The sequence below is a fragment of the Calidris pugnax genome, unplaced genomic scaffold, assembly GCF_001431845.1.
Source record: "Calidris pugnax isolate Ruff unplaced genomic scaffold, ASM143184v1 scaffold183, whole genome shotgun sequence".
In the NCBI taxonomy this organism is placed as follows: domain Eukaryota; kingdom Metazoa; phylum Chordata; class Aves; order Charadriiformes; family Scolopacidae; genus Calidris; species Calidris pugnax.
The window spans coordinates 1,622,204-1,642,525 of NW_015090930.1; the positions used below are offsets into that span (position 1 = coordinate 1,622,204).

General features: G+C 45.0%; 2 long non-coding RNA genes across 4 annotated transcripts in view; both read left to right on the forward strand.

The window, feature by feature from the left end:
• Positions 1-482: 482 nt before the first annotated feature.
• On the forward strand, positions 483-2,225 carry LOC106893541. The gene is made up of 3 exons (XR_001413097.1): positions 483-588; positions 1,042-1,136; positions 1,887-2,225. It is a non-coding gene; the product is annotated as an uncharacterized LOC106893541 (long non-coding RNA).
• An 8,112-nt stretch (positions 2,226-10,337) lies between these two features.
• The window catches only part of LOC106893516, a 56,074-nt gene continuing 46,089 nt past the window's right edge, over positions 10,338-20,322 (forward strand). For all 3 annotated transcript variants that reach the window (XR_001413092.1, XR_001413091.1, XR_001413093.1), the window contains exons 1-2: positions 10,338-10,586; positions 11,066-11,234. This is a non-coding gene — a long non-coding RNA (uncharacterized LOC106893516). The remainder of the gene's footprint in view (positions 10,587-11,065; positions 11,235-20,322) is intronic.

Consider the following 20,322-nt stretch of genomic DNA (forward strand, 5'->3'; position numbering starts at 1 on the left):
TCCCAGCACACCAAAAGGATCTTCAAGCATGTAACTCTCGTGGAAACCAGTGTAGGCTGAAGAATGGGAGTAGTGAAAACAATACTGGTAACTCTGATAACATGTTCATAGAGATGCTTAAAGGAGGGAACTGGCTATAATGGAGTGACAAAACATCCATTGCCCAGGGACAACCAATTGCCCAGCAGGTAAGCTGGGAGACCCCAGTCTGGGCAGTGATGGGGCGCAGTCCAGCAGGGTAAGAAGATGGTGGGCAGAGCTCGATGGTGACAACAGGGTACCAGATCCAGGTTCCACACAAGGAGTACAGTCAGGAGGAAATGGATCCAGGGCCAGAGCTGCCCATAAGGCTACAACATGGATCCAAAATCCATTCAGGAGACAGGGCCAAAGAAAGGACACGAGACAAGCAACAGGGGAGCACTATACTTTGCACTCGCTTCTTTTCTAACCAATATGCCTTATGATTTTGATTGTTCCAAGGTACTCCTGAGTCTGATTTTGTATCCAGAACGTTTTGGATGCCATATGACAGGAAAACAATGCGAACTGAGAACAGCGTGGTATCTTCCCTAACGTTCACTTATGGTAAAAAAAAATCCATTGCTTTCAGTTAACATTTGCTGGATTGTCTTTTTTTTTTTTTTTTTTTTTTTTTTTAACACAAAATTTCATAAGGCTTTTTGAATCTCTGTGACCTAATTTAAAATAATCACTAACCATGCTAGAATTAGTGGGGTTTGGGTTTTTAGTACTCAGGTCTTTGGGACAAAAGGTCATGTGATCTTTCTTTGATGAATAGTATCATTAGAACAAATTTGCTATCCAGGCAGAAATTATCTGTTTCAAGCACTATCCAATATTTATAAGATAAAAGTTGATATTTTTGTTACCACATGTATTTTCCTAAAAACTCAGATTTACGCAACATAACAGACCAGCTTGTTTGAATTGTCTCTAGGACTGAAGTACGTACATTTTTTTTATTATAGTGTCATCTTTATGATCTATTTTCTTGCCTTTTTTTTGTCTGGTGTTCAGGGGAACAACATGTGCCATGTACAATTTGAGGATGCTATTGGATGCAGCAAGATCAGAAGAAAAAGTCAACTGTTCACAGAGCTTTATTATCACAGGTAACATTGCTCCTTTTGCAAAGCATTTGAAAGGCCAGCCTTGTAAGAGCAAGGCATAGTCATTACTGTTTATTCTTGTGGTATTATCTCTGTTCCACACCACTGATCATGTTTTATAGATCAGTCAAATTTTGCATTATTAATAGAGAATAAAAATCAAAGGCTTAATTTCAGAAGAACAAACACTCTGCTCTTAGCGCAGTCATTAGATTGGCCCTCTAATTGTCTCGTTCACCTTTCCCCTTTGCACGGCACATCATTTCTCCCAGGCTTGCATTTTCCTCAGAAATGTTGGATCTTTTGGTTTTTCAATGGACAAAGATACCTATAAAAGGACTCGCTTGTATAAGAGCAAGGAGAATGGCTGCCTCCCGAAGTCAGCACCTGGGAGGGATGGAGTCCCCTTGGTGAAAGGCATGTAATGAAGTTGTGCTGCAAAGCAAAAATCATCTGAGAGCAGAAAGTAGGACAACCTTGTGAATATGAAGTTGGGAGCCTCCAAGGAGAGCCTTTGAGTTAATTATTGTGAGGCTTTCAGTCTCTAGGGCCTCTTGACCATGTCTTCCTTGTCTTCCTTCTTAACCTGCCAGGGCTTGCCCATGTGGACTTCCTCGTCCTGCAGGTCCCTCAGGTTTCACCTACATCTTTTCACCTACATGCCCTCAGCTTTGCAGTGCGATTAATAGGCTTGTGATATGGCTTGCACTAAATTAACTCGCTCCCTTGCCCCTTCCTTGACTCTTCCATCAGAAGGTAGTACAGACATCCCCTGGAGATGAGGCAGAGAGCTCTGGAAGGCATCCTTGGAAACGTCAGCCGAAAAAAACAGACTGGATTTTGAGAGTAAGAGTGAAGAAAGAGCACTTTGAGTGATCAGCTCCTCTCCAGTGCTACGGAGATTCCCTGGCTGCTTGAGAGTTCTGGGTTTGTGAAATCAGGGTGTTTAACCAAAAGCCAAAGGCTGACTAGTGTCTTCAGGTGTCCTAATACTGCAGTGCCTAAAAATGCTGTAGAGGGAATAAGAGAGATTAGGTATAGTGTATGGGAATTAAACAGCTTTGACGTGTCTTTAGGCACCTGACTGTGGGAGCAGCCAAAACCTCTAATTACCCAAAAGTTTGTCTCCACAAGTACGTAGGGAAGCTGAGCACCAGGCTTTCCCTTTTGAAGAAAATAGTGTTTAGTAGGCAGTGATTCAACTGTATTTGTATGAAAAAAAAAAAAGAGAAATTTTCCATCTGCGTTTTGTTTTGCATAGAGAAACTTCAAAGACTTCCTCACTGTTTATTTTTATAAATAAATATATAACTGTACAAATACACAACATCGAACAATGGAGGGAGGTGTGTGTGCATATACACACACATGCATACATGAAATTATAGTTTGGTGGTGGATCCAAATCTACTTATTTGTGTAGTAAACAAGCCTTAAATTTCAACCCTCGGCACAGGGCACAGTTGTCTTCCCTCTCTTCCTCCCCCCCGCCCCCAAAAGTAACACTGTGTTAAGAAATTACATTTTTTAAAATAATTTGTGAAACTTCCCGTGTAAGAAGGACAGGAAAGGTCCCCTCCTGCTGGATGCAGGTGGCTAAACATGCCTTTTGCCCTGCTGGGGCTGCAGCAATCCTCCTGCAAACCTCCCTGAAAATACTGCAGAAACCTTGTGCTGCCTGTTCGGATCCACTGGTAGCACTTTTCTGACTTTTAAGTACCATATCACTCCTTGGCACACGTATTTTCCTGGGCTGAATCCCTCGGTGCCTTGGTGGCTGCGTGAGGAAGCTGTGCAAAGCCTGGTTGAACACGGGAACTTCTGCATCTTGTACGTCTTCTGTGCAGGATGAAGTAAGGCAAATCCTAAGTCATCTCCTTGCATTTGGAGTAGTGACAACTCTTCGGCACATGGAAAGGGGCCAGCTACCAGACCAGCTCAGTTTTCCTTGTTTAATCTCTTAAGCACATTTTCAGGCTTAACTGCTTGAGCGGCACAACCCCCATCAGCAATTTAAAAAAGCAATTATTTTGCATCTGTTCAGAAAATATTTTTATCTGCAAAATTCTGCCCAACTACTACATATTAGAAATGGTATGAATCACTCTGAAATATTAGTTGATAAGATTCATGACCTTAAAAACATTGTTAAGAGTAGGATATAAGGCATGCACAGTTTCATTCTGGCCAGGAGGGACACAGCGTTTTAATGAAAGTGTTAGTTATCACAAAGATGGTAGAAAAATCTTTCGTGGGAAATAAAAGTTCCCTACATGATCAGTCGTGCATTATGCCCTTCACTTAACATACCAAAAAAATGTACCAGATGAATTATAACTCTGCAGATCCCTACTGGAAAAGTCACATTTCCAGAAAGTATTTTTTTTATACTGCTGTGCTCTTCTGAGCCACCATAGCAAAGGCACGAGTGGCAGCTCTGTTTCCTCTGATCTTGCTGCTACTAGCAGTTCAGTTTTCATAAAAGTTATCTATTGTCTGTAGTTATTGAGTGACATTTAGGAAAATTTCCATTTGTGTTTTCCTGTGCGTGCAGTGAAACTTCCAGCATCCTCCACTGGTTATCGCGGCGTCGGAGATTAAAGAGCCCCACTGGCTCCCCTGATTCACTGCGCCTGCCTTTCTCCTGCTCAAGCTTGTCCGGGTTTTCAGAAGTGTTTACCTGATTAGCACATGCAATTACTGATGTGTGCGTAAGGCTCACAGCTCAGGTTTGGAGTGTTCCTTGAACCTTTCCCTGCAGATCAAAGCTCCCACGTCCCCCTACCTAGCAGCTCCAGCGCTTTGCTGCATCCGGACCTTTGTTAGACTCAGAATCCGAGCCTCCGTGTTTTTACATCAGCAGTCGTTTGTGAATTCCTTTTAATTTTTTTTTTTTTTTTTTTAATTTGCAGAGAGCAGTCAGACGCTATTAAAATTATACTGAATTAAATCGGAGAAACTAATTTTGCTCTTAGTATTTCATTTCAGTGTGTAACTTGATTTTTAAGAAGCACTTTGTATTGCATGGCCGTTTGCATTTGCTTTATAAGCATAACATAAAGGTTTCCCTGGAGTCATGGAAAAATTACCTTCTATGTCCCCTATCTAATTAACACCATGTATGTTGCCTAACTCCTTATAATTCACTCCTGTGCACAGTATATAGAACATGATTGGAAAAATAATTTGAAGCAATGAGAAAAAAATGCCTTTTGTCATATATATGATATGGCCAAATACACTTCCAATCAGATTAAAAAGGAAAGGACAGAGGCACTGAGATATTTGATGTTGAAAAGAGACACCAAAGGCTTAATTAAAAAGTGTGCTTATGTTTTTGAAGGGGAATGTGTTTAAAGCATAATAATGAAACCCTTCTTGCTCAATAGCTCTGTCTGTGTCTGGGGCTGTAGCTGCCTGGCTCCCTGGTGAGAGCCCTGATCCGGCGTCGGATGGGTCATGGAGGAGCTGCTAAGCCCCCGGCGTGTTCTGGTGGGTCACAGGTTTCCAGAAGGGAGAGTAGTCAGACGGCGCGGAGTTAATTGCAGGGCTGGGTCCTATCGTGAGGATATAGCCAGATGAGCCACTGCAATCAAGTAAATCCGAGTATTGCCTCACAGCTGAGGGGGTGGTAAGACTTTAAACCGTTCTAACTAGATTGTAAGTGCTGTCTGACCAGGCTGTGGGGATTTTTCATTCTTTTTTTTTAATATTTCTTTTTTTATTTATTATTTCTTCCTCTGGAGCCTGGAGGACTAATATGATTTGGAAAGAGAGCAAGTGTCAGTGGACTCAATTCTTCCCAGTGCATCAGCAGTGGAACCCAATTCCAAATGAAGAGGTTAACCCCTTACCCTCTGCGGATTCACTGAAGTTAATCAGATCATGTGTGCATAAGCCGGGGCAGCGCTGAAGGCAAGAGGCTGGCTTTTGCATCCTGCCTAAATTACAACTGGAGGCAGAGAGCTGGGGCACAGAGAAGGAACCGAATCAGTGCACAGTCACACAGTAGCAGCACTTGTCACATCGGCCAAAGGCACTTTGCTCGTGCTGCAAAGTTGTCACCTTTTCTCTGACTTGTCACAGCAGGGCTTGGTTCTCACCTGCCCACCTCTTTGCCCCCTTCACGTAAAAGGATTCCCTTCCTCCTCCGTCTTCCCTGTGGAGGGTCAGCTCATGTGGGATATTGCTCACGTCAGATATTGCTCACTGCGGGGCTTGTCACCACTGGTACTATCTGGGGAGTTTATGGTCACGTTGCATTTCCTTACTAGAGGAAGAGAAGGAAAAGGTATAAATACATAGTCATCTTTTCTATACTTGCACTTAAAAAATAAATATTCCCTTTTTGTGCTTCTGAAAAGATGTGATGCCATTTCCTGAAGGGGGGAGGGGGAGAGGGCTGATAAGGAAGGCAATTGGGAAAACAAATGCTGTTGATTTAAAAAAAAAAAAAATGTTTATTTTGTCCAGAAAAATGAAAATGTCCACCTCTTCCAGAAAACACTGATTTTTCCACTGGAAAGAAGGAAACAGGAGTGCCTCACTTGCTGATTCTTTTGGGGAAAGTAAGTAATGCAAATTTTCTTCCCTCTATCATTTGGTACCAACTGGTTCTCTGTCCTTTTTCAGACTTTCAGGGAAGAGAGCCCACTCTCCTATCTCCTCTGCCCTGGAGTGGGACCACCACTCACCCATCTGTCATGAGTCCTTGTCTGACCACCCATCATAGCTGATTTGGGGGTCACCCTGTGGCAGCCCTGCACTCTGCACTGCTCCTCCACGTGTCTTTTTGCTCCCTTCCCATGTCTGTATGGTCTGCTGGTGTGAATTCACATCCCACTGACTTCAGCCCTGCTCATCTGATTCTCATCACCTGCTGCTTTGGCCCTGCCCAGGGCAGGGGATGTCCATGCACATTGGAATGGGTGGAATTACTCCAGATTGAGGCTCATGTACATGAGAGGAGAGAATATGTGAATAAACACTGTCAGGCTTACGAATTCACTTGGAAAAGAGGACTTCAAAGGTGTCTGATAATTATCTCACATAGGAAAAGGAAAAAATACGCAGTTTTTGGAAAATTGGTTAGAGCATCAAAAAACAAGGTGTAAAGCGTACACTGGTGGCATAGTCATGGTGGTCTAAGGGATGTAACTCAGGCATTTTTGAGAGAAGTATGTTGCACCAGAAATTACTAACTTGGCTTTAGCTAAAGGCAGATAAAATAAATGTACCTACTCGAGCAAAGGCATACATACGAGCACGTATGTATGACTTGAGATCGAGCTGAAAATATTTCCTGTCCCCTCCCTCCCACAAGTTCTGATTTTTTTCATTCAGGAGAAAGAAAATCTGTCCTGAATATCCATTTTCCTTTCCTTTGTCATTCCTTTTAATATCCAAAAGCCAACCCCTACCCTTTGCTTTCCCATTTTAAGATATGTAGGATTTTAGAGCTTCCTTCTCCCTTTCCAACCCTAGTCCTGGGCTTTTCCTGCGTGAATTAGGAGGTGTCTGCCTTGGGTGGGTTGGTCACTTGGGAGGTGCTGGAGGACTCTGCTTGTGATTCAGAAATGCTGCAGGTACTTGACACTGCAAAGAAGTCAAGTGAGCAGTGCGAGATGTTTATTAATTGGGAAATGCATCTCTCACATGCTGAAATGGAGGGCAGAGACAAAGTGGTTCAGGATGCTGTGATGCAGGCACTGCTGGCTGAAGCTCTTTTGCCTTTTGCAGAGGGCAGGGATCAGCCACAAACCAAATTTCTTCCTGCATTAACCAAATTGTCTGTCGCGCTGGATATATCTCTTATTAAATCAAATCTTTCCAGCTTTAAACTGCAGCTGTCAGTTCTTGAATTAAATATATTGACTATTAAAATTGTCACCTGGGAAATGGCATCAATATTCTGTTCCAAACATACAGTGGTTGTTTACCAATCTCTGAGCTGATAAAAAGGTACACAAAATACGGCAATTTGGGATTACATAAAATGCACCGAACACTTTCTAAACTGAATTGAGATCTGCATGCCTGGTCACTGTAAATGGAGCTTTATGCCTGCAAAGTAGCTCTTTCTTTCAACTTCTCTTTTAGGGACACTAGTATATGAGCATATAGTGTGGCAGTAATACTGTTTAAATGACCTGTGCTTATGAATATGGTCATAGTCGCCTGATGAGCAGAGTTCACTAGATATTGAAATTTTGGGAGGAAAACCATGTATTATTCTGAAATGTGACCAATTTACATTTCAAGATTTCCCACAGAGTAGGAGTAGAAGGTAAATGAGAGAGGGGCTAGTCAGTGTGAAAATCAAGATAACTTTTGATTTTCGCCTTTTGAAGAATTTTCTTTTTTTGAGGCTGGTGCAGGCTGTTACTTCATTTGTACTCCGGGCTAAGAGCATCCCTCAGCCCTGGTTTTCTAATCTAGACCGGATCTGTGTCTTGGCCACAGATCTGGATTTTCCTTCCATGGAAACAAGCATCTGGTTGGGCTGTGTGCTCCTAACCTGCTCTTTGGGACAGGTTGAGGAGTTGGATGTTTGTACAGAGAAGCGTTCCCTCACACTCACCCACCTGACAGACGGCTTAAATTCTTTGGACTGCCCCAGGGCTTCAGAGTTTAGGGTCCAGAAAGCCCAGAAAGCAAATTGCCAAGCAGGAAAAATAGGCAGAGTGTTGTAAGACTGAAGATGTTCTAGGACTAGCTTCTCCCTGACGGCTCACCCTCTGCATCTTGGGGAGATATTGCCTGCTGACAGCCAGGTAACGTTTGTTTCCTTCTCCTTTTCCGAGGGCATGGATAACCTGACCAGGACTATGGTGACTTAGGGCTTCCATTACAAAATATTTTACCTTGAAAGGTTCCCCGAGGAATTTTGAAAAGAAACTCATTCATTTTTAATATATTGAGTCACCCTGACAATGCCTTGGCTCCTGCAGGGCTGCAGGGAGTACAGAGCGGCCCTGTGGAGCTGGTCCCTTTGGAGACACAGAAGGAGAGGGAGTCTTTCTTCCCACTTGTGTTTTACTTGGTCCTGGGCATGGAGTGGCTCTGACAGAACAGTCAGGCTGTCTAACCTTAAACCCTGTGAATCTTATAAAAATGAAAAGCAAAGCAATGAGTGCAAAGCAAATACTTAAAGGGAGGGAGTCAGGAGGACGGGGCTGGTCTTTTCTCAATGGTGCCCAGTGACAGGACAAGAGGAAATGGGCACAAACTTGAGTATAAGAAGTTCCACCTAAACATGAGGAGGAGCTTCTTTCCTGTGAGAGTGGCAGAGCCCTGGAAGAGGCTGCCCAGGGAGGTGGTGGAGTCTCCTTCTCTGGAGACGTTCATACCCCACCTGGACACGTTCCTGTGCAACCTGCTCTGGGTGGACCTGCTTTGGTGGGGGGGTTGGACTAGATGATCTCCAGAGGTCCCTTCCAACCCCATATGATTCTGCTCACCCTGTTTTCTAGCACCCTGAGTTTCCGTGGGAGGGTTCTGGTTTCCAAAAATAACACCTTTTTTATTTTATTTTTTTTTTCTTTCGGTAGATCCTCTCTTTAGATATGGAAGAGTTAAAAACCAAATGCCTGAATTCAGGTAACCAGGAGTTCAGCGTGCTGGAGAACCAGTTCCAAATACTATAACTCGATCCCCTTTCTGGTAAAAATCCACAGACAGCTTTTGAGCTGTGCACACTCAGCACGAACCCTCGCTGCAGTCACAGCCAGGAGCCGTGCTCAGGCACACAGTTGGGCTGGAGCTCAGTGCAGTGGGGTTTAATTCCTCAAGCTGACATGGCTTTCCTGTGTGATTCTTGGCAGGTCACCAAATCTCCCTGGGCCTCGTTCCCTGTCTGCAAAATCACACCTCTCGGACCTGCTGCCTCTCCAGAGAGAGAGCTGGGGAGAGGCCATTTGTTATTATGTGTTTGTAAGTTGGGGGCTTTCCTTTAGGACAAGGCCCCCAGACAATCTCATAACACCAATGGCGAGATAAAGCAGGCAGATTATCTTAAATAGTCTGGCAGATGTTGGAGAGGCTCCAGCCACGAAGCGGTCAGGAGGTATAATGCAAGTGGCTTGTACAGCGCTGAAAAGACTCGCTGTCCTTTTGTGGATCGCCCTTGAGAACAACCCATGATTTATTTATTGAGGAGCAGTGTCTGAGTCACCTTCTTCTCCACACTATGAAAACACTGAGAAAGTGAGTCATTTTTGAGGAACGGAGCCTACAGCATCTCAGTTCTCACCCTGGAACAGGAGGTGGAGAGCCCAGCAGGTGGGCTTGGAAGAGAGGGAGAGTGGGAGAGGCAGCTTGCTTCTCTCTGAGGATTGTTATCTGACTTTGGGAAAGTCACGTAGCCTCTTTCGGGTTTAGATCATAAACTGAGAAAGGTGGCCTGGCCTTGCTCAGAAAGGTGTTTTTTTGGTTTTGTTTTTTTTTTTTTTATAGGATGACACCGTGAAAGATGCGAGACTGTTGGCTTCCGTGGTGATGAGGTCCTTTCAGGAGCCCTGGACAAGGCGAGTGATAAAAGTGCAGATGCAATAACTGACTCTTAAACGTGTAAAATGTGACTGCAAAGACAGCCAGAGTCATCTGTTCCCTGCGTTTTCAGGCAACGACCTGAAATTATAGCAAGGAAAGACGTAGCTTAAATGTTAAAAAAAAACCTCCTGGAAGTGGTGTTGAATGCTGGAATGGATTGTCTGGGGAGAGGGTGGACTCTGCAGCCCTCGGATTTTAACCCCGGTTAGATGCACATCTGTTTGGGATGGTTCAGGTGGAGCTGGTTCAGGCTGCTTTTTTTCTGGCCCGGTGCAGAGAGGAGTTGACTGCGTTCCCTGAACAGGCTTGCCTCTAGCAGGACCCTCTACTACTGACTGCCTCAGTGTATCAGAGTGCAGAAAAGACAAATATTTAATTTGCCTAATTATTTGCTTTGTTTGTTTCTGTCCTGCTGTTGTTCGATAGCTCCCCTTTCACCAGTGGCAGAGAGAAATGCTTTCCCCTGCCTGTGTGAAATTTGCCTCTCCATCCACCAAACCCACCTTTGATGGTGATGTTGTTCCTTGCTGCTTTCCAGTCCACCTGCAATTAGAGAACTGCCTCCACCTGGCAAGTATCATGTAACTGGTTTTGGCTGCACACATTTGCTAATCAAAGTGTTTGGTAATTGTTCGTCTTCTCCTCTAGCTGGTAGGCTGTTCATTGAAGTCTTCAGGCTTTCTGGCTACTGCTGCCTGGAGATTGGAAGAGAGAGACATTTAGGAAGGCTGGGACCCCAAAGTTATCATGAAGCTTTAATCTCACAAATGGGAGCTTCCTGCTCATGAAGACCAAAGAACACAGCACCAAGATGAAAGTCCATCTCTGTGGCTGGCTTGCTTTCACTGTTCTCATGATGTGCACATCCCATGGGACCCGGGGGACACCAAGGGAGCTGCATAGGTAACCCTGCTCTGCCGAGTCCCCTCTGGGGACTTCAACTTTCCCATCCTTGCCTCAGGCTGTGAGGCGGTATCTCCAGACACCCTTTTACCTTCTGAAGGTCTCTAAATCACTAACCTCCCTTGTAGGGAGCATGAGGTCTGTCCAACCCTCTCTCCTTCCTGCTGGCTGACTTAGCAGGAGGCCCACTGGAGCCTTATAAATCCAAGTATCAGTGAGTTGAAGCCAGTCTAAAACAGAGTCTTTCAAGAGGGAAAGAGGGGAGGTCTCACTGCATGTGCTAGAAAACACTGATCAATGGTGACCTTGGAATAGGCTGCCCAGTTGGAGTCTCCTTCTCTGGAGACATTCCAAACCCACCTAGACATGTTCCTGTGCAACCTGCTCTGGGTGGACCTGCTTTGGCAGGGGGTTGGACTGGATGATCTCTAGAGGTCACTTCCAACCCCATATGTGATTCTGTGACCTCTCACTCCTAGGAACAAAGAGCTCTGCAGGCAGGTTCTGGCCAGCACCACCAGCAGCGTCGCTGTGCTTGAATCCCAAGAAGCGAAGGTGCCATCCTTGTTGTGTTCGTGCCACTGATACAAGTTGAGACACCAATCCTGATCTGCCTCTCTGTGTTGGATCTCTTTGTGAAAACAACTGGTAAGTTTGGGTACAGAAGGTTTGCCCTCTGTGCTTGATGCATGGTCAGCTGTTCCTGCCTGGGAAGAGGCTTGTGGGAGGCTGTGTGGTATTCCCTGCACCCTGGGCAGGGTGGGCTAGGAGACCAAATAAGACTCAGGGATGTATAAAGAATGGGAGAGAAAGTCTTTAGGATACAGTCTTGTGACTTTTTCACCATTTCACAGGTGTCTTGCAGGAAGAGAGGAGAAAAGCATCTCTTTTCACAGTTCAAGTAGACCGTGTGAAGGATGCTGAGTGCCCTCTACATTAGTCACATGTGGAGCTGGTGGGTGTAAAACCTCTTGGGCGAGCACAAGGACACAAAGGTGTAAGCTGGCCCGCGGTGAATGGTCGCCATAATTAGCAGCTCTGAGTTTCCGTCAGAGCTCTGAGCGTCGGCAGCAGCGAGAGGGGGAAAGCTGCAGGCTAATTTTAAGATGGAGGTTGATGGATTTTTGAATAGTCTCCCGAGTCGTACATTTCTAAAAAAAGTACTGGAGAAAAAGAGGAACTGTAGAGGGGATAAGAGAAATGCTAAGACACAGCAAGCTGTCTTTGAAAGGAGTCTGGGAAAAATTCGAAGTGTGGGAGGGAGAAATGGAAGGCAACATGCTAAAAGTAAGATTAAAAAAAAAAAAGAGAGAAAAAACTCCAAAAAGTACCCCCATCCTTTATCAAATGGTGCGGGGAACATAAACCAGGCTTTGCTGCTCCCCCTCTTTGTCAGACAGGAGCATCCAGCTGCTTTGGAAGGCAATACATGGCAAATTTATCCACTCAGCCTCCCAGCGATGCGGCGCACCAGTAACCTGTGGGACATGGCTGCCGTTAGGCATCACTGAGTCAGAGAGTCCAGCAGGAAGGATTAGAACTGGGTAGGACTGGGGAGAGCATCTGCGGTTATATGCGAACAGATAAAAATAAGCATTATAAACTCGCACGCTTCCAGGCACAGGCAACCTCAAACTCCTCAGGGCTAAGAAACTTCCCTTATAAATAGGTTATTCCATAACCGTCCGTGGCATTAGCAACTGTCAGAGACAGGATACCGGACTAGATGGGCCCCTGGCAATTCCTCTGGAGAAACTGTCTTTCCAAAATAAAGACCCTAAAAAAATTCCCTGTAACAAAGAAGAAATTATTGAGTTGTTTATGAAATAAATTAATTTGAATAGGGAGAACAGCAGCTCCTTTGTTTCCCCCTCCGTTTGAACTGTAAGTCTCAGAAGGGAAAATGAAACCACTGCTCCCAAGTAGCAGAATAGCATCCTCAACGCTTGCTTCTTCCAGAATAAAAGGCCTATATTTAGAGGGTTCCAAGTATTAGAGATATACTGAGCTGGCAACCGGTTTGGGCAAATTTCCAAAGCCGTGTGATTTTCCGCAGAAGTTAGACATTTCAGTAACACGAGAAGTTGTGAAGAGAGCCGAAAATAGTGTATTGCTATCTTTACAGCCCAACCTGCTGTATTTAATACAGTTTTGGCGGGAAGTGTTGGATAGGGCTTGATGCAGTCAGTGTTACACTGCATCTGATTTTAGAATGGGTGTGTTTTCGTGCGTGTACTCACATACACATAAGTTCATACACACTTTGAATGTGCATGTGTGGGTATATGCAGAGTAAGGCATCCAGGCTTTTCTGTTAGGTTCATTGCTTGCTTAATTATGCATTCATTGTCTTTTGACATCTGTCTGTCTATCTAGCTGTCTGTCTCCCTGTGTATTAGAACGAGAGCAGGCACTAAATTTGTGCAGAGAAGAGTGCCTTTTGGTATAAAAGCTCTAATAACTCTGTTTTAAAGGAGAAATACAGAGGCATGAGGCTATGATAAAGGGTGGCAAATGCTATGCCTCTGAATCACTGCAACAGCTGCAGAGTCCCCTGGTCAGTAGTTTGGAGATACCTCACCCTGATATGACAACCATGCTAGGTACAAATTGCATCTTGCTTTAAGAGAAGTAAGTGGGTTTTATAGCTACCTTCCAGAGTATCACAGTGGAAATAATAGCAATTTCTGCAGTGAGTCTTCCATCACCCCATGTAATCTGCCCTTCCCTCCATTTTTGATTGATCATACATTTTGCATAGACCATTTGGGCTGGTGATTCCTATGCTTGTTCTCTATCAATCTTTTCACAGAGGAAAATGACAGCTTAAGTTTTTTATTTCTGCACTAGTCTGGTGTGGTCCAAAGGTATTTATCCTACCTCTTTAGCTCTTTTCAGGGGTGCCTTTATTATGATGTGATCTTCCAGGTGAGGACTAAAGGTAGTTTCATATACTTCAATGTTTGTCCCTATGCTTTGTGTTTCGTATTGGCTGGGCATACCCAAAACCTTCAATCAGCAATGGAAATTTTTAAACACAAAAACTTAAGTGGCGTTTAGACAGCATGAATCCATGCTGCAGTATTTTCAATCTGCAATAAGAGGAGCTCAGCGATTTAAGGTTGGAAAAAGAGAACCCAAACAGACCCCACATCAGACACGTATAAGGGCGGCTCAAAAAAGCATCAAAGTGATTCATGTAAAAATCGTTGGCTTGCGAGAGTGGTACAACTTTTTGGTCATGCTGGAGTTTTCCTGATTGCACACTTCTGTCCTGGTCTAGTATCAGCCACCTCACCTGCGTGTCGGTGCATGTGTGGGCTGTCTTTACTGCTGACTAGATGTTAGGTGTGGGATAAGGATAAGTCAGACAGTCTATCATCAGATATGATGTCATGAGTGCTGCCTGAAAGTCACTCATTCCTGGGTGTCAGGGCTTCCTGACGGAGTCCTTGCCTGATCTGACAGCCCTGACAGCTCTCGGAGCTGCTTGGAGAGGAGCCAGCCTGTCAGACCTGGGGAAACTCAGGAAATTCAGTGGTGCTCACAAGTCCAGGCTGCCACAAAGTCAAAAGAAAGAGTGTGGTGATGTGTTTGAGAGCTGTGGGTATCTCCTGTGTGACTTGTGAACACTAGGGTGTCTAGGACCTACTTCTAAGGGACTTTGAAAAAGAAATGCTCAGAAAAGCATGTCTGTTACGAGTGGCACACAGTTAATGCAGCTATGATTTTTAATGCCCCTAAGACAAAGATTTTACCCTCTCATTAATTAGGAACTATTATGGGGTCATTATTGGCTAAATATTATCCTTGTTTTATCGTCCTCTTGGATATACAGGTTGACATTTCTAAACTATTTGTTAATTTTAGTGCAGTGCATGAGCATAGCATAGGAAATGTACAAATGTTGTTTCTCTAATCTTGCATTAATTAAAGATTTGTTTCAACCTATTTTTAAACATTTTGGTAGTGTTTTTTAAATATCATCTATAAAAAAAAAATGGGCAAACTGCTAGAAACAGCAGCTTAGAACAAACCTGCACGGCTAAGTGATTTGAGCAAATATGTAAATGAAAACATCTCCTTTAGACACGTCAGAGATTAAGGTATGACCTTCAAAACTGTTCAGTGGCAACCGGTTCAACAGACTCAGACCATTTAAGCAATTGCCTGTGTATTGACTCCTCTTTGAAGGGGACAGACAGACACCAGGATAACTTCTGCTCCCAGAAATCCTGCTTTATGAATTCTTTGTTAGGGTTTGTTTTGTTGAGCATGTTCTTCTGGGATGTGGTCTGTTAGGCTCAGGAGAGGATTCCCTAACACAGCCATCTGCAGTTTTGCTTTTAGTGTCTTTTGTGCCACTTCATTTTCCTAATTTATGCTTCATTATCTTCTAGTTTTGCTGTATGGTTTTTTGGTTGGTGGTTGGTTTGGTTTGGGCAGGTTTTTGTAGTGCAGGGGCTACAGGGGTGGTTTCTGTGAGAAGCTGCTAGAAGCTTCTCCCATGTCCGATAGAGCCAATGCTAGCCAGCTCCAAGGTGGACCTGCTGTTGGCCAAGGCCAAGCCCATCAGCGATGGTGGTAGTGCCTCTGGGAAAACATGTTTGAGAAGGGGGAAAAAAACTGCTGCGTGACTGCAGCCTGATGAAAGGAGTGAGAATATGTGAGAGAAACAACTCTGCAGACACCAAGGTCAGTGAAGAAGGATTGGGGAGGGGATGCTCCAGGCACCGGAGTAGAGATTCCCCTGCAGCCTGTGGTGAAGACCATGGTGAGGCAGGCTGTCCCCCTGCAGCCCTTGGAAGTTAACGGTGGAGCAGATATCCACCTGCAGTGTGTGGAGGACCCCACACCAGAGCAGATGGGCACTCGAAGGAGGCTCTGACCCATGGGAAGCCCATGCTAGACCAGGCTCCTGGCAGGACCTGTGGCCCCATGGAGAGAGGAGCTCAGGCTGGAGCAGGTATGCTGGCAGAACTTGTGACCATGTGGAGGACCCACGCTGGAGCAGTCTGTTCCTGAAGGACTGCACCCTGTGGAAGGGACCCACGCTGGAGCAGTTCATGAAGAACTGCAGCCTGTGGGAAGGGCTCATGTTGGAGAAGTTCATGGAGGACTGTCTCCCGTGGAAGGGACCCCATGCTGGAGCAGGGGAAGAGTATGAGAAGGAAGAAGCAGCAGAGACAATATGGGACAAACTGACCATCCCACCCCATTCCCTGTCCCCTTGCAGTGGTGTAGGGGGGGGAGGCAGAGAAATCAGGAGTGAAGTTGAGCTTGGGAAGAAAGGAGGGCTGGGGGAAGGTGTTTTAAGATTTTGGTTTATTTCTCATTATCTTACTCTGATTTGATTGGTAATAAGTTAAGTTGATTTCCCAGAGTAGGGTCTGTTTTGCCTGTGATGGTGATTGGTGAGTGAACTCTCCCTATCCATATCTTGACCCACAGGCCTCCTGTTATATTTATTTTGCATTCTTTTAAATAACGTGACAATTTATTTAAAGGCCTTGTTCTGTCCCCTTAAGCTACTTGCTACTCTGTGAAAGTGGTGTTCTTATACGACCTGTTTGCTGTTGAATAGTGTCTGAAACAAATCTTACTGGCCGCCAAACGAAGCACTTCATGTTGATTTTTTTTTTTTTTTTTTTTTTTTTAAGATCTTAATCATGATATTTAGGAAGGAAAAATCATAACTTGTATTCTTTCAGTGAATTTGCGTTCATGTCTGATACTTCCAAATCAACTTGTCTTTCTAACCTGTTTCCTTCAAACAGCACTGGTAAAACTAGTGCTGTGCCTATTTTTATGAAGCAGTTTTGTTTATATGAAAGATCCCACCTCCTGCTTGGTTTAGAATGTATGTGAGAAAACCACTAGGATTTGCATATGGCTGTCAGGGTGGCTAAACTTTCCTATAGCAGCCTCTTAGACTGGGTGTGTGAGATAGAAAAAGGCTTACTTTAAAATTTGATCAAATTTAGATGCATGTTGGGTGTTGGCAAGGACAACCATGAAAAGACTCTGACTCAGGAAAGAGTAAATCATTCTTGTACTTTGCTGCTTCTTTTGTTTTTTTTTTTTTTTTTTTTTTTTTTTAAATCTCTGAAATACCAGCCTCACAAAATCAACCTGGAATCAGAAGAGTTGGAAGGGACCTTTAAAGGTCATCTAGCCCAACCTCCCCTGCAGTGAGCAGGAACATCTTCAGCTAGACCAGGTTGCTCAGAGTCCCCTCCACCCTGACCTTGAATGTTTCCGGGGAGGGACGTTTAGGACATTATGTGCTACTGTTAAACTCGGAAGCAGGATCCCATCATGTGCCTCGCATAGTGTTAACACTGAAGGAACTCAGTATACATAAAACAAAAATTAAGTTTAGGGAACAGCTCTGTTGAGTCAGAAAGTATTATTTTTCACAGAGAGGGTTTTTTTTTGTTGTTGTTGTTTAACTTAACACCCTGGAGACCCCAAAAACCTTCATTATTTTTGAGATCTGGACTTGTTCTTTCTGCCTTAAGAGAGGCAGGATTTTAGGGTAGGCAGGAACCCCGGTGTGTAAACAGCACTGCTCAGGCCTCGCCGCTGGAAGGGCTTTCTGTGTTCTTGCGGGGCTGAACACGAATAACTTCCGAAGAAACTGCAGCATGGAAGAAGGGGTCAGTAATTGTGCGGGATGCTGGTGGGTTTGTGCTGTGTCTTTCTGTGCTTGTCTGCCTGTTCAGTGCGCCTGTGCATACGGACGCACATTTGTGTACACATGCTGATTCCTCTGCATACGTACCTACCTCCTGCAGAGGACTGCCAGGAGTAATTCTTCTCCTTCAGTCGTTTTGCCCGCCTGCTCTCCCATCCTCTCACAGGCAGCCGCTGCTGAGGCATATTGCAGAGCTCAGCCCGGTGAGCGTCCGCGCAGGCACAGCTTTGCACTTCTGGTGGTTCAGTGGTGTGTAATGCTCTCTGTCTTACGCTCAAATGGCTGCGATTTGATCTCTGATAGCCCTACTCAGACTTGAAAAGGCATCCACAGCTTCCAGAAAATGGTCTATGATGTGCTGCAGAGCAGCAGGCCAGGGAGCTGCTTCACAGCGGTCTCCCACAGGAAGAGAGATGTCTGCAATGACCTTGAGCTGATGAAATCCTTGGCTGATCCCGACAAGGTTCAGCTCCCGGAGTATTGGTGGTGAAGCTAACATCCTTTGGACTCTGTGGAGCATGACTGGGAACAGCACGAACCGCAGAGTCCAGGAGAAGGAAGCACAATTAAATAAATACCCCCTTTTCCCATGCACAAAGGGAGAATTGATACCCTGGTCAAAAAGTCAAGTGCTGTTACAGCAGTTCTTCATTACAGGCATGCGTTTATTGGCTTTAATAAAGTGTCAGAGAGGACACCAATGCAGATTTGTGGAACAGCTATTAAAACATCCTTTAAAACGATTTGTTATGTATGGTCGATGTAGCATGAGCAGTCCAGTGTCTTCAATAACAAATGGGAGCAAATACCAGAAACGTCTTGCTTTGAGGTTTTATATCACAGTTTATAACTTTATTCCCTGTAAAGGAGGGTGTAATCACTGAGCAGATCTGAAAGATCCTGCCAAGGCACTGTACTCCGCATCCTTAGGGAGGCGAGCTGTTGTGCAGGGATACATTTAACCCTTTGGTTTGATTTGATGAAAATTAAAACTGTCATCTCTGCTCATCTCACATCTCCAAAGGAAACGAGGATCTGGGTGATGAACGTGCCATTGCAAACACCTGGCCTGAACTCAATCAGAGCACGTGAGCTTGTGATCTCTCTCCAATAGCAGCAACATCAGGCTTTCTCCAACCTGACTACAGGAATAGACTTCCCATGACAGAGTGAGAAGCACAAGCCCTTGTGGCTGCAACATGAGACCGTGTGCTTGAATTCACTCGGTCTGAGAAAGGGACGGCGTGATGGAAAACATCACCTGTGCTGCTGTACTGACCTGGCTGCTCTTCTGGAGTGCGTTTGATGGAACAATCAGTATGGTGCTGCTACAAAGATTAGTGGAATCAGCAAGTGTGGAAAATATTTTCTATTGACAGAATGGCTGAGATAACTTTACAGTTGAACTCATACCTCTTGCATTTTTTGGCTGCTGGGATATAAACCCCAGCCCTTCTCATTTTATTCTTTCTAGTACCTTGTGACTCAAAGTGTATTTGATGAACAAGGCTGAATTGGGATGAGCAGGGATCTTCCCCAGCCTGAATGCTGGAACAGTTGGTGCTTGCAGAGCACAGCTCTTTATCTTGTGGAATTAAGTGCAGTTCCCCATAAGCTTCTGTGCGTTGCAGGTCTGCAATGGGCTTGGAGATCTAGCGGTGGTGAGGTCCCTCCTGGATGTCTGGAGTTGATCTAGGTCTGCACAGCGGCTGAAAGGCTAATCCCACCCCATCCCTTCGTACTCCTATCCCCTTCAGCCCTGCGCTCACCCCACCTAACTAACCCTACCAACACAACAGAGCGGTTGCTTTTCAGAGAGCTGGTGTCTGTGAGCCAGCTCACCATCTGCTGGGTGCTGGGGAGGAGGCAGGGATGCGCAGCTGGAGGCAGAGGGGCAGGTAGAACCAGATTAAATCATTTCAAAAGCAAACTGCCGGCGTCCTAAATGAACGCTGTGAACCAGAGCCTAGCGAAGGTGGTTGGTACCTCTCAGCACAAGTTCAGTGCTCTGCTGCCTGGCGCTAAGGGCTTCTGCTTGTTCTTGAGCCAGCAGGTGCTGACTAGCTACGCCCATGCTGCTTAAGAGCAGCATTTTGCTGCATAAGCCATTGTGTCAGCTTTACAGCCACGGTAATTTCTCCATGGCAGGCAAAGGAGCTAGCCCTCAGTGAGGGATGTGGTCATGTCATGCTTCAAACATAAGCTGATTTTGCTCTGGAAGTGAGATACTGCGTTCCCTGGCACACTGAGCATCCTCTCCTCTGTGCACAAATACCACTAGTTTTCTGCTTTGAATGCTCTGCGCTGAGAATGGTGTAAGTCTAGTCTTTTTTTCCCCAAGATTTGTTCTCTGTGGGGGAACAGCCATTTCCAGCTTCTTCAGAGACAAAACCTTTCTTTATTTTAATCCTTTAGGGTTGTGGAAGTGACAAAGCAATGAAAGATGGGATGTGAAAACCTGTGCCAGCTTCTGTGCAATTATCAAGCCCTGGTTCCAGAAGCTTTACCCCAAAATGTGCAGACCAGGCACAAACAGCATTTCCCTACAGGCTGTTTGTCCCACCTGGCTCAGGACAGGGGGTTGTGACGCACAGGCCAAAGAGAGTATGGCTTGACTTTGAGCCAGGCTGCAGTTTGAGAGCTGGTAAGGGCAATCCCACGGGTGGGAGGATGTTACATGGAACCACAGTGCACACCCAATGTGAGTGTTTGCTGCACGCTCACGTGGAATTACAGCCGTCCCCTAAAATTATAGGGAGGATATTTGTTTGCATTGCCTGACTAGACAACATTAACTGAGTTGAAGCCCCTTTTACAGTAATGGACGTAGGCTAAAAAGGTGACTGCTTCAGGACATTACTGTTGTGTGAAGCAAAGCGGTGGTAATGAAAATTGGTTTGCTTTTAATTAGGGCAGTCACTACTGGCAACCGCTCCAGTGTTATCTAAGAAATCTTCAGTTGGTAAGTGCATCTTGGTGAAAAGCAGATCCCCACTTTCAGTAGTTCTCCTCTTGAGCTATTTTTAGTGTAATTCCTTT